At 43.9% G+C, this 14,519-nt stretch overlaps 1 long non-coding RNA gene across 2 annotated transcripts in view; it reads left to right on the forward strand.

Moving 5' to 3' along the window:
• The window catches only part of LOC128313576 (uncharacterized), a 28,498-nt gene extending 14,604 nt beyond the window's left edge, over window positions 1-13,894 (forward strand). The window contains exons 3-4 of one of the 2 annotated variants that reach the window (XR_008294476.1): window positions 2,094-2,186; window positions 8,139-9,769. This is a non-coding gene — a long non-coding RNA (uncharacterized LOC128313576). Of the gene's footprint in view, window positions 1-2,093; window positions 2,187-8,138; window positions 9,770-13,392 lie in introns of those variants that run through there. The other variant, XR_008294475.1, reaches the window with a different exon arrangement.
• The last annotated feature ends 625 nt before the right edge of the window (window positions 13,895-14,519 follow it).

Here is a 14,519-nt window from a genome sequence, read left to right on the forward strand (position 1 = left end):
ATATAGCTTTTTTAAAGAGTTGTAGGGGTGCCTGGTTGGCTCTGTAGAGCATGCAATTTTTTTTTTTTTTTTTTGAGCATGCAACTCTTGATCTTAGGGTTGTGAGTTTGAGCCCCATGTTGGATGTACAGATTACTTAAAAAAAAAAAAAAAAAAAAGAGTTGATGAGGACAAAGTCCAAGTTGAGTGAGGCAGGGTTTCCCTGCCTTCTCCTCATGGAAGCCAGGCACACCACCCAGCACTTTGACCTGTTCACTGACCTGAAGCTCCTCCAGTCTCATTATTTCAGCGTTTTCTTATGGGATCTCATTACGCAGGCACGATTAATTAAGTTACTGGCCACAAGATTGAACTAAATCTCCAGTCCTTTCTCCGGGGGTTGAGGGAAGCGGGGGGGGGGGGGGGGGGGGGGGGGGGGGGGGGTGGAGGGGGGGTTGGGGGCAGTGCTGAAGGGGCCAACCTTCTCATCACATGATTGGTGTTTCTGGCCCTCAGTCCCCACCCTGAGGCTATCTAAAGGCCCAGCCATGAGTCACCTCATTAGCATAAACTCAGATGTGGTTGAAAAGGTCTCCTTATGGGTAACAAAGGGCAATGCTATTGCTCAGGGAATTCCAATAGTTTTAAGAACTCTACACCAAAAACTGGGGACAGAGACCAAGTATATATGTATTTTTTATAATTTCTTAAGTTTATTTATTTATTTCGTGTGTGAGAGAGAGAAAGTGCAGGAGGGACAGAGGGAGAGGGAGAATCCCAAGCAGGCTCCACACTTGTCAGTGCAGAGCCTGACGCAGGGTTTGAACTCACAAACTGTGAGATCGTGACCTGAGTCAAAACCAAGAGTCCAATGCTTAGCCAGCTGAGCCACCCAGGTGCCTCTAAGTATATTTATTATCATATTGCACTTGCTCAAGAATCTGGTGCTGGCCGTGGCTAGGTCCTCAGAAGAGGCTGGCAGTTGGAACACCTGTATGTGGCCTTTTCACATGGCCTGAGCTTCCCTACACTATGATGATGGGGTTCCAAGAGCAAGCTTGCTGGCCATCCCAGACAGACCCCTGTTTCCACTTCTCCTTAGGCTGTGACGGAAAGGAACATAGATCTCATTTCTCAGCGGGAGGAGTGTCAGTGTCACGGTGTAGGAGGGCATAGAGGATAGGAGATCTTTTGTGGTCAACTTGGAAAATACAACGTGCTACAAATATGGAAACCCAACCAATACTTGGCCTTTCAGATCCATATCTTCATCCTACAGTCTTGTCTGCATCATCTCCTTGCCCTCACTTCTATCTTCCAAACGAAAAATGGTTTCTTTCTGTGGCAGGGCTCATGGCCTTATTATATGGGAAGATCCTTGAGGACAGGGACCAGCTCTTCAAAATTTGTAACCAAAGAATAAATACATGAAGTAGCTTAGTGTAGTGACTGAGAGAGCAGATCCTGACATTAGTTCGAAGTGCCATTTGTGGGGCGCGTGGCTGGCTCAGTCAGTAGAGTGTGTGACTTTTGACCTTGGGGTTGTGAGTTTGAGCCCCAGATTGGGAGTAGAGATTATTTAAAAATAGAATCTTAAAAAAAAAGTTTCAAAATACCATTTCCCAGAAACCTGATCTTGAGCAAGTTAATAAATGTCAATATGCCTTAATTTCCTCATTTGCAAAATGGGTATATTAGTACTATCTTACCCTTAGAGTTGTTTTGAGAATTAAATATAATACAAGAAAAACATAAAAATAATACAAGAAAGGCATATACAGTGCTTGGTAGTTAGTTGGGTTTTGTTCCTGTTATTAATTATTCATTATTATTGTTAATTATGACCATAACGCATCCTCCTCAATACCCATAATAATAAGTGTGATGGTTAATTTTATGTGTGAACTTGACCAGGCCATAGAGTGCCCAGATAGCTGGTTAAACATTATCCTGGGTGTGTCTGTGAAGGTGTTTCCGGATGAGATTAACATTTGAAGCAGTAGATTGAGTAGGGCAGATGGCCCTCCTCAATGTGGAAGGCTTAAATAGAACAAGAGGTGGGGTTAGGCAGAATTTCCTGTTTTTAAACTGGGAAATTGGTCTTCTGCTTTCAGATTGGAACTTACACCATCAACTCTCTTGGTCCTCAGGCCTTTAGCCTTGGCCTAGAACTACGGCTCTCCCAGGTCCCCAGCTTGTAGCAGATGGTAGGTCATTGTCAGCCTCCACAATCACATAGGCCAATTGCTCATAATAAATCTCCCTCCCACCTTTCCTCCCTTTCTGTCTTTCTCTTTCTCTCTCAACAAGAGAAACATACATATTTCTCCTGCTGGTTCTGTTTCTCTGAAAAAATGCCAACTAATACAGTAAGTATTACTGCATTTTTATTTGTACCATTTATCAGTGTATCTGAAATTATATATTTAATAACAAACACAGGGGCCCCTGGCTGGCTCAGTCAGTGTGGCATGTGACTTTTTTTTTTTTTAATTATTTTTTTTAAGTTTATTTATTTTGGGAGACAGAGTGGAGGAGGGGCAGAGAGAGGGAGAGAGAGAATCCTAGACAGGCTCCATGTTGTCAGCGAGCGCAGAGCCTAATGCGGTGCTCAAACCCATGAACCGTGAAATCGTGACCTGAGCAGAAACCAAGAGTTGGACGCTTGACCGACTGAGCCACCCAGGTGCCCCTTAAGAAAAGCTTTCAACTGTACGAAGAACTGAAAGGTGGTCCTCATAAAGGTGATGTAGTGGGAAAGATGATCAATAACATCCTCGTGAAAAACGCCAAACAGAAGGACCTTTAGACATTTGTGATAGTTTCTCCCAAGCAGGGGCCTCCGTAGCAGTAGCATCATCATCCATTAAACCTGAGTTGTCCTATGCAGTAGACACGTGACTTTTCAGCTTTTGAAATTTACTTCAATTTAAAGATTTTTTTTTTAAATGTTTATTTTTGAGATACAGACAGTGTGAGCAGGCAAGAGGTAGAGAGAGGAGACACAGAATCAGAAGCAGGCTCCAGGCTCCAGGCTCCGGGCTCCAGGCTCCGGGCTCCAGGCTCCGGGCTGTTAGCACAGAGCCCGACGTGGGACTTGAACTCACGAACTGTGAGATCATGACCCAAAGTCGAACACTTAACTGACTGAGCCACCCAGGCACCCCTGAAATTTACTTCAATTTAAATGGGAAAACTGGGGCACTTGGTTGGCTCAGTCGGTAGAGCGTACTACTCTTGATCTCAGGGTCGTGAGTTCGAGCCCCATATGGCAGGTAGAGGTTCCTTAAAAAAATTAAAAACTAGTAAATAAATTTAAAAACTGATTCAGTTATTGGAAAAGTTTTAAGTATGTCTACTTTAACCTGAGTATCGGGATTCTACCTTTTGAACAGTAAATTTTACAAAATCTAAATACAGATCAAATATTTCTAATGAACACTAAAGCATCTGAATCTAAATATGATACAAGTGTAAAATACACCAGATTTCAAAAACTAGTACCAAAAAAAGACTGTCAAATATCTTCACAATTTTGGGGGCACCTGGTTGGTTCAGTCGGTTAAGCATCCGACTCTTGATTTCAGCTTAAGTCATGATCTCACTGTTTATGAGTTCAAGTCCCACATTGGGCTCTGCACTGACAATGCGGAGGAGCCTGCTTGGAATCTTCTCTCTCCCTCTCTCTCTGCCCCTCCCCCACTCACTCTCTCTGTCTCTCTCAAAATAAACTTAAAAATTTTTAAATCGCCACAATTTTAATATTGATTACATATTGAAATAATATTTTAGTCCTGAGTCAAATAAAGCATGTGATTAAAATTAATTGCATTATTCCAAACTCATCAAGTTGTGTACATTAAATATGTACAGCTTTCGTCTGTCAATCGCACCTCCATAAAGTGGCTTAAAAATTAGTTCCAGTGTGGGGCGCCTGGGTGGCTCAGTCAGTTAAGCGTCTGACTTCAGCTGAGGTCATGATCTCACAGTTCCAGAGATCAATCATTGGTTTCTGAGTTCGAGCCCCATGTTGGGCTCTGTGCTGACAGCTCAGAGCCTGGAGCCTGCTTCAGATTCTGTCTCCCCCTCTCTCTGCCCCTCCCCTGCTCATGCTCTGTCTCTCTGTCTCAAAAAAAAAAAAAAAAAAAAATTAAAAAAATATTTTTTAAAAAAGGAAAAAAAGGGGCGCCTGGGTGGCTCAGTCGGTTGAGCGTCCGACTTCGGCTCAGGGCATGATCTCGTGGTCCGTGAGTTCGAGCCCCACGTCGGGCTGTGTGCTGACAGCTCAGAGCCTGGAGCCTGTTTCGGATTCTGTGTCTCCCTCTCTCTGACCCTCCCCCGTTCATGCTCTGTCTCTCTCTGTCTCAAAAATAAAATAAAAAAATAATAGTAATAAAAATAAATAAATAAATAAATAAAAAAGGAAAAAAGTTGCAGGGCACATGGCTGACTCAGTGGAGTGTGCAACTCTTAGTCTCAGAGTTATGAGTTAGAGCCCCATGTTGGTCAGGGAGCCTACTTAAAAAAAATCAAACTAAAAAAATTAGTGCTTTTGCCCTCCCCTCCCCGCTAGAGCCTAAACACCTTCAGTTTTAAGAAGAGCTGCGTGCTCCCTCTGGTTCTGGAAACCCCGCTCATAGCTGGCAAAAATGGCCTTGGACCACAGCCTTCCAGACATAGTTGTCTTTTCAGGAGTCCTGTTCCAGCAGGCCTTCACAGGCTCCAAGGTGGCATAAACAGAAAGGCCTCCTTTTGCTCTTTTTAACGTGGCCACTAGAACATTCTTATGTAATTTGTGTTATATTTTTGTCGGCCATTTCTAGGGAGATAAGCTGGGGTGACACATCACACCTAGGAATCTTAGCAAACACAGGAGCAAGCAGCGACCAGCTTGGAGTCTGAAGGGGTGTGAGATAGTTTTTAAAAAATGTTTATTTATTGATTTTGAGAAACAGAGAGAAAGTGCAGGAGGGGCAGAGAGAGAGGAGAGAGAGAATCCTAAGGCTGACAGCGCAGAGCCTGATGCAGGGCTCAATCTCACATTAATTTTAACATCTTTCCCATGCAAATTCTGGACAGGACTGTGCCCTTCAGGCCTCTACCTGTCCTGACTTCAAGGACAAAATGGATGAATCTACAATAAGTATGAGTACGTGCCCTTGGGTCAGAGGCACAAGCCTGTTGCCATAGGCTGCGTGGTCACTCTCGAACTGCCCAGGCCTTCCTGGTCCAGGTGAGTCTCTGGAGCTTCCTCATTTTACCTGGGAGGATCCAGAGACAGCAAGAAGAGCAAAGAAGAGAGGGACAGTATCTTCTTGAAAGTTTCAACAGTACCCACGAAAAGAACTAAAATAGCGAAATATACATTAAGGGGGGAATGGTAGCATCAGTGAGCCAAATCTGCATTTATCACAGCAGAAATGTAATGTTGACAGTTGATCAAGCGAGAAATAGTGGTATCAGTTTGTTCTTTGGAGATTCGGAGGAAATCACTGCAAGAAGACAAATAGAATTAAACATGGTTGCCCCTAACTGTACATTTAGTTTCATGCCTTCTTGTTTTGTTTTTTTATGTTTATTTATTTTTGACAGGCAGAGAGACAGAGCACGAGTGGGGGAGGGGCAAAGAGAGAGGGAGACACAGAATCCGAAGCAGGCACCAGGCTCCGAGCTGTCAGCACAGAGTCGGACACAGGGCTCAAACTCACAAACCGTGAGATCATGACCTGAGCCTCAGTCGGATGCTTAACGACTGACCCACCCAGGTGCTCCTATGCCTTCTTCTTTAATTTGTTGTATTTCACAATTTTGGGGCAAAGCTTTTTAAGTAATCAATGTGGGGTTTGAACTTACAACCCTGAAATCAAGAGTTGCATGCTCTACCAACTGAACCAGACAGGTACCCCGATTTCACAAATTTTTTAAAAAAATGTTTACTTATTTATTTTGAGAGAGAGAGAGAGAGAGAGAGAGAGCAGGAGAGAGGCAGAGAAAGAGGGAGAGAATCTGAAGCAGGCTCCATTCTCAGCGAGGACCTGACGTGGGGCTACATCTCACAACCATGAGATCATGATGTGAGCTGAAATCAAGAGTCGAACACTTAACCAATGGAACCACCCAGGCGCCCCTACAATTTTTTTTAAAGAAAGGGGTGGCCCCTTGGGGGCCGACTTGGGACTGAGGAGACCCAAGGAGAGGCTGGGCTGGGGACCATGATCTTTAGTATAAGCTGGGCTGTACCAATTTTCATTTTAACAATATGCATGCATGTCTATATTTACAAAAAATTCCAATAACATAGTAATGCGTTGGTACAGCTTATTTCTCCTCGTGTTTACAGTCTTTGCTGGACTTGTGGAACACAAAACTGAGAGCACAAGCTTCATGTCATTGTGCAGATGAGCAGAGAAGTTTGGTGACTTAGCAAATCCATAGTCCATTGGTGACAAAGCAGGGGCATTCCTGGGCTCCTACGCTAGAGTTCCTTCCCCTGCCACACTTTCGGCATAAGACGGCAGCGAGGCTAACATGATTAAGACAAGTTGTCTGTTGGAGCGCCTGGGTGACTCAGTCGGTTGAGTGTCCGGCCTTTGGCTCAGGTCATGATCTCACGGTTTGTGGGTTCAAGCCCCATGTTGGACTTTGCACTGACAGCACAGAGCCTGCTTCAGATTCTCTGTCTTCCCCCCTTCTCTCTGCCCCTCCCCACTCTCTCTTTCTCTCTAAAATAAATAAAAGACACCCTTATTAGCAGAGATATGGAATTTATCTTTATTTTAGTTTTTTTTTTTTTTTTTTTTTTTTTAAGTAGGCACTACACCCAGCATGGAGCCCAACACAGGGCTTGAACTCAGGACCCTGAGATCAAGACCTGCCCTGAGATCAAGTGTGGAATGCTTAATCACTGAGCCAGGCTCTCCAAGAGATATGGGTTTTAAACCAGACAGAGCTGTAGAAACAACCCTTGTTAGTTTTTTTCTATCTACTACCTTAGCTTAGAATTCCCTACTTACTAGGGAATTATTAATTATAATTATTAATTCATTAACAATTTAATTCTTTTTTTTTTAATTTTTTTAAACGTTTTTTATTTATTTTTGAGACAGGGAGAGACAGAGCATGAACAGGGGAGGGTCAGAGAGAGGGAGACACAGAATCCGAAACAGGCTCCAAGCTCTGAGCTGTCAGCACAGAGCCCGACACGGGGCTCGAACTCACGGAGTGCGAGATCATGACCTGAGCCGAAGTCGGCCGCTTAACCGACTGAGCCACCCAGGTGCCCCAATGTAAATTTAATTCTGAGTCAGCTGGAAGACCCTGAGGGGTAGAGGGAGAATTTTTTCCTTCCCTACTGAGCAGGGGAACAGAACATGTCCCTCATACTCCTTTCCCAGGTACCCAGGCCCCTCCCCAAAGTCAGCACTGTTCCCAGTTGCTGTGTCCTCTTGCAGAGAATGTCAATGCATCGATAAGCATGTATATATAATACTTTTTATTATTTGGAAGGATCTGTGTTTTTGTCTGCAGTGTAGCCCAGGGCTATTAGAAGACTCTTGCACATTGTTAGTTCAAAGAGGGCCTGGTGGAAAGCCCACACATAAAAGTGGGCTATACCAACAGCTACCGGGGAAGTGCAAATTAGAGAGATCACTAGAAATCCACCAGAATGACTAACCTCTAAAAGACTGATTAGATAGGGGTGCGTGGGTGGCTCGGTCCGTTAAGCTTCTGACTTCAACTCATAATCTCACAGTTTGTGAGTTTGAGCCCTGTGTGTTGGGCCCTGTGCTGACAGCTCAGAGCCTGGAGCCTGCTTCGGATTCTGTGTCTCCCTCTCTCTCTGCCCCTCCCCCGCTTGCGCTCTCTCTCTCTCTCTCTCTCTCTCAAAAATAAATAAAGGTTAAAAAAATAAATAAAAGACTGATTAGATGTAAAGACTGATAACACTATGTGTTCATGGGGATACAGCGTGATGGGAATGTGAAATGGAACCATGAGTTTGGAATAAAGTCTCAGTTTCTAATAAAATGAAACACATCTACTCTATTGACCTGGCAATTCCACTTTTGGGTACTTACACTCAAATAAGTGAAAATGCATGTCTAAAAAGATCTGTACAAGAATGTTCTTCTCAGCTTTATTTTAAATGTTCTTCGGAGAGAGTGAGGGGGACGGAGGAGCTGAAGCAGGCTCCACACTGACAGCAATGAGCCTGATGCGGGGCTCGAACTTACGAACTGTGAGATCATGACCTGAGTGAAGTGGGATGCTTAACCAACTCAGCCACCCAGCTGCCGCAAGGTTTTAGGTCTTGATGGAGTTTTGCATTACAGCTGCGTAGATTTGTCAAAAGTCAGTGAATGGTAAACCTAAGGTTTGTGCATTTTATTGTATATAGTTTTACCTTAAAAAAAGATAATTACATGTGTGCTAAAGTGTTTAAAGGTGAAAAGTATTGATTTCTCTAACTTCTTTTGAAATGCGGCCAAAAATTGATGAATTGATTGTTTTAAAGTTTATCCATTTTTTTTTGAGAGATAGAGAGAAAGTAGGGTGGGGGGCAGAGAGAGAGAGGAAGACAGAGAGAATCCCAAGCAGGCCCCGCACTGTCAGTGCAGAGCACAATGCTGGGCTCGAACTTGCCAACTGTGACAACATGAGCTGAGCTGAAGTCAAGAGTAGAACACTTAACCAACTGAGCCACCCAGGCGCCTCTTGATGAATTGTTAAACGGATAAATAGATATGTGATAAAGCATAAATAGGAAAATGCTAATTGGAGAATTTAGATGGATATGTGGACGTTCACTGTACATTCCTTTCAACTTTTCTGTGTCAAAATTTGTATAATAAAATGTAGGGGGGAAGCAAAGAGAAAAAGAGAAGTACAGGGGTAGTGTGACCATTCACATCAAGAACTACTTCTCTATTGTCTCCTCGTTACTTTTTCAGTGTTGTCACATCCTCGTTCTGTCACCAGAGCCCAGCTGGTCCACAACAGTGCTGGTTTGTCTTTCACTATCCCTGGCTGTCCACGCTGGGGGAAGTAGGAGGAAGTGGCCAGGAATACAGACAGCATGTGGTTTATGGCCACAAAATTTCCCCGCTCCCAAGTGGGCTGGTCATAAAACAGTCACCATCCCCAGTGTGGGGGTGGGGGCCCTTCTCCCCTCTGCTGTGTTGCATCTCTGGCTTCTGCGCTCCAGCTTCTTTTGGTTTATTTCCTCCTCGTGGAGGAACACATGTTCCAGAAGCTTCCTGGGATATGGTGTGTGGGAGATAAAACTTTTTTAAGAACTGACTTGTCTGAAAATGTTCTCATTTCACCCACCCACTTGATCGATAGTTTGGCCGTGAATAGAATTCTCAGTAAAAAAAATCATCTTTCTTCAGCATCTGGAAGGCATACTGCTCCATCAGGGCAACTGTTGGGAAATCTGAAGCCATTCTATTTCCTGTTTCCTTGTGTTTTCTCTTTGGAAACTTGTAGAATCTTATCTGTTCCCATTGTTCTCAAGTTTTCACAATGATGAACTCAAGGGCGGGTCTATTTTTTTATTCACGGGGCTGGCATTTTCTGTCTCTGAACTCAAGTCTGGGAAATTTCCCTGAATATTTTCGTGGATATTTTCCTCCTTTGCTTTTTCTTTGTTCTTTGTTTTCTATTACAGGATATTATTAGGATGACAGTTGGACTTCATCAGCTAGTTCCCTAATGTTCTCACCATTTCCTATTTTCTATCTTTCCATGTCTTCTGGGTCCTCTGAGAGATTTTCTCATCTTTCTGTTGTTTTTCCTGCTAGTTTTTTTTTGGGGGGGGTTAATTATCTGAATGCTTCTTTTTTTTTTTTTTTTAAATACCACTTCCGGGGCGCCTGGATGGCTTAGTCGGTTGAGCATCCGACTTCGGCTCAGGTCACGATCTTGCAGCTGGTGGGTTTGAGCCCCATGTCGGGCTCTGTGCTGAGAGCTCAGAGCCTGGAGCCTGCTTCACATTCTGTGTCTCCCTCTCTCTCTGCCCCTCCCCTGCTTGTACTCTGTCTCTCTGTCAAAAATAAATAAACATTAACAAAAAAAAACCTTAAAAAAAATAAAAAAGATTCAGCCTAGGCTACTAGATCCCTTTGTTTTTGTTTTGTTTTCCCAGGCACTGTGCCTGGACTCCCTGCCTATCCCCCCCACCCCGCCCCAAACCACCCCCCAATCCAAATACTCTCAGTTTACGCTCTCTGGAGGGGAACCTCCAGTCTTTTGTAGGGGAGGAAGAGGGCAGCCACCTTGCCCAGTGGAAGATGGGAAGGGATGTAGACGGCCTGTTGCTGCTTATCAGCTTTTGTGCCATTTCCGTGCCCTGCTCTCCCTCTACCCCAGTTCTGTAGGTGCCTGCTGCTGTCAGTTCCCAGCTCTTTGGTGATCCTCTGGTGTTGATCTGGTGTCCCTTAGCTTTTCCCACTGCTAGTCTAGGAGACTAAATCAATTACAAGCAGTCTGTCTCCTCATCCCAATCTGTTCTAAGATTATGTCTTTTTTTTAAATCCCTTTTCTGAAGTTCTAGTGGGGTTTTGGGTAGAAATTAAATTAGATACTTGTATTAACCCATCATGTTAATCTGGAAATGAATACTATATGTTCACTTGCTTACTAAGCATCTCTCCTACTAGGATGTAGGTTTCCTGATGCCAGGAATCTGTTTTGCTCATTTCACACTTCCAACACCTTGACAGTAACTGGAACAGGATAACTGATTGACCTTGAATGAAGGACCTCAGTAGGAGATATGATTGTGTTAACCTTAAACATAAAACTGCCAGGGGGGCACCTGGCTGGCTCAGTCAGTGGAGCATGTGACTCATGAGCTCAGGCTTGTGAGTTTAAGCCCCATGGTGGGTGTAGAAGTTACTTAAAAACAAAATCTTTAAAAAAATTTTTTTTAAACATTTACTTTTGAGAGAGACAGAGCATGAGCAGGGGACAGGCAGAGAGATAGAGGGAGACATAAAATCTGAAGCAGGCTCCAGGCTCTGAGCTGTCAGCACAGGGTTTGATCCAGGGCTCCAACCCACTAACTGAGAGATCGTGACCTGAGCCCAAGTCAGTCGCCCAACCGACTGAACCACCCAGGTGCCCCTAAAAACCATATCTTTAAAACACACACACAATAAAACTGCCATTTTACCTGTAAAAATGAGTTTATTTGGGAATAGCAGAGAATTGCAATTGAGGACAAGGAGGCTACAGCAAAACCACAGGACAGTCAGATAAACAAAGGAGAGGAACATTATTTTATGGTGAAGGAGGAAGTTGGGAGGTTTTTGTTTTGTTTTGTTTTTGAGAGAGAGAGAGAGAGCACACACCTGCACTTGGGGGTGAGGCAAAGAGAAGGAAGGGTACAGAGGATCGAGTATCCAAAGCAGGCTCTGGGCTGACAACAGTGAGCCTGGAACTCAGGAACCGTGAGATCGTGACCTGAGCTAAAGTCGATGCTCAACCAACTGAGCCACCCAGGTTCTCCAGGGAGAGGTTGTTTTGAATAAAAGCCCACTGGAGAGAAGCAAGAGTTGCCAGTGATGACGATTTCCCATTGGCTGAGTGGCAGGGGTGATTGACTTCTTATAGGAGATGCAATGTATGTGTCTCCCCATTGGGCCCTGTAATGAGTGGTTCTTTTCTGTTGAGACTCTTCTGTTAGGTGTCTCTAATTGACAATTTTTCCTGTAATTGCCATTCAGTGCTGGGGTTCCCTCTACCAGCCTCCCCTTCCAGCATCTTTTTTTTTTAACTCTTTAAAATGTTTATTTATTTTTGAGAAAAAAAGGGGGAACGGGGGAGGGGCAGAGAGAGAGGGAGACAGAGAATCTGAAGCAGGCTCTGCACTGACAACAGAGAGCCTGATGTAGGGCTCCAACTCACAAACTGGAAGATCATGCCCTGAGCCAAAGTCAGACGTTCAACTGATTGAGCCACCCAGGTGTCACTAGTTTCAATTTTAATTTTTTTTGGCCCATTTGTTGCCATGGAGAACATTACTCAAGGTCAAACGTGGAGAAGTTTTAAATTAAGTTTTATTATTTTTTTTAAAGTTTATTAAATTCAGTTTTATTTATTTATTTATTTATTTATTTATTTATTGAGAGAGAGAGAGAGAGAGAGAGAGAATAAGCAGAGGAGGGGCAGAGAGAGACAGGGACAGAGGATCCAAAGCAGCTCTGAGCCAACAGACAGAAGAGAGCCTGATGCAGGGCTTGAACTCATCAACTGTGAGATCATGATCTGAGCTGAAGTCAGACGCTTAACCGACTAAGCCACCCAGGCGCCCCTTAAACTTTTAAATAAACTCAGTTTTGAATCAGTGTATTTTCGTATGTGAGTTGTACGCTGATTTTGTTATTGTATAGACACAGTCAAACCTCTTGGGCAGTGGACTCTCACTTTACCAATCTAGAGAAATCATGATCTGAATGTGGGCTGTGTTGCCTGTTGGCTCAAAAACACATGTATCAGAATCAAGTCCGTCCTCAAGGCAGCCTTTGATGACCTCTCTGGATTCCAGACCCAGAGCAGCTCAAAGGCATGGCTCCCTTGGAGTCACATGTGAGGATGGCTTCTAATGCCCAGGCCTTTGTTCTCACTATGGAAAATTCTTCTTATTCCATCAAGACCCACCAGAAATCCTACCCAGTGCCTCCTTTCCACTCTTATCTTTTTGATGAAAGCCCTTTTTATTAGTGTGAATACAGTTTTTGGTCCCTGATGTCAGCACTATGTTTATACCCCACTTAACAGGGAGAACAGTGGGCCCGGTATCCTGGCAACTATGTCTCTATCTGTTTCATTTACTATCAGTCCATTAGGCAAGTGCAGCCCTCCACTATTTGTTCAATTGAAGTAAATTATTGACCTGAGGCCCCACCCTTTTATTTGCTCCTGTATTTAGACTGCGTAGTTTATGTTGGTCATAGATTCCCTGGATATTTTGGGGGCACCTGGGTGGTTCAGTCGGCTGAGCAACCAACTTCAGTTCAGGTCATGATCTTGCAGTCTGTGAGCTCCAGCCCTGTGTCAGGCTCTGTGCTGACAGCTCAGAGCCTGGAGGCTGCTTCGGAGTCTGTGTCTCCCTCTCTCCCTGCCCCTCCCCTGCTCACGCTCTCTCTGTCAAAAACAAACATTAAAAAAAAATTTTTTTTTAAAGATTCCCTAGATATTTTTACCAGCAAAGGGGACACTGTTGCTCTAGTACCCTTAAAATTTTGACTCCTCTTTAAGGGAGAGCTTTAGGAACAGCGAAAAGGAGCTGTCCTTTGGCCCAGGACCATGTTGTTTTGAAATAACTGCAAGACAAAGATGCTTTAAAAAAAAGAAAAGAAAAAACCCATGTAGAGAAGGTCTGATTTCAGAACATTGTTACTTCAACAGAGTGAATTCTAGAAAAAGAAGATCTCCAGGTAAAAATGTCATTGGAAATCAACTCCCCTGGAGGGTCTGTTCTCAAACAGAGCTGATGGGTGGTGAACCAGCTACCACTTTGCAGGAGGGCAATGCAACAACAGGTATGGAAGTTTTAAAAACTCCATTTTGGGGCGTGTAGTCTAAAGAAATCAAACTGTGAAGATTCTGGCACAAACATGCCCAGCTCAGCACTATTTCTCAAATAAGGACAATTCCACTGTCCAGTAATACATGAATTGGTTAAGGGACATGTGCAGAATGGGACTGAATAGCAACGGGCCATTGCAAATGTCCCAACGGTTCAGTGTTTCTACATTCTGTTTAAAACATGTTACAGGAGCGTCTGGGTGGCTGGTCGGTTAAGCGGCCGACTTCAGCTCAGGTCATGATCTCGCAGTCGGTGGGTATGAGCCCCGCGTCGGGCTCTGTGCTGACAGCTCAGAGCCTGGAGCCTGTTTCGGATTCTGTGTCTCCCTCTCTCTGACCCTCCCCCATTCATGCTGTCTCTCTCTGTCTCAAAAATAAATAAACGTTAAAAAAAAAATTTTTTTTAAATAAATAAAACATGTTGTTTCAGGTGCGCCCGGCTCTCTCAGCTGGAGGAGCTTACAACTCTTGATCATGGAATTTTGAGTTCGAGCTCCACCTTAGGTGTAGATTACATACGTGCATGCATACATACATACATACATACATACAACATGCTGTTGCATACATAAGTAACTAAGAGGGACTCCTGCCTGGCTCAGTTGGTAGAGCAGGCGACTCTTGATCTCAGGGTCATGAGTTCAAGCCCCACGGTGGACATGGAGCCTGCAAAAGGAAGGAAGGAAGGGAGAACTGAAAGCAAATATCCCAAATATTGGCACCTTAATGGTCGGCCTACAGAACATTATCTCCAGAACTCGTACAAAGCATAGGGCATAGTAAACGCTCAGCATGCTGGAAACAAAATGCATACGTGAGCGAACAAATTTCAACATATTTTTGACCTAATGAACAGGAGTTTTCTTTGAAAAATGGTAGTGTGGTATTTCCTTCTTTAGAGTTTCAGGTTCCGAATTTTCAGGAGGAACCTCCTCCTCTCCTAAGTT

Source organism: Acinonyx jubatus, chromosome E3 (assembly GCF_027475565.1).
Source record: "Acinonyx jubatus isolate Ajub_Pintada_27869175 chromosome E3, VMU_Ajub_asm_v1.0, whole genome shotgun sequence".
NCBI lineage: Eukaryota > Metazoa > Chordata > Mammalia > Carnivora > Felidae > Acinonyx > Acinonyx jubatus.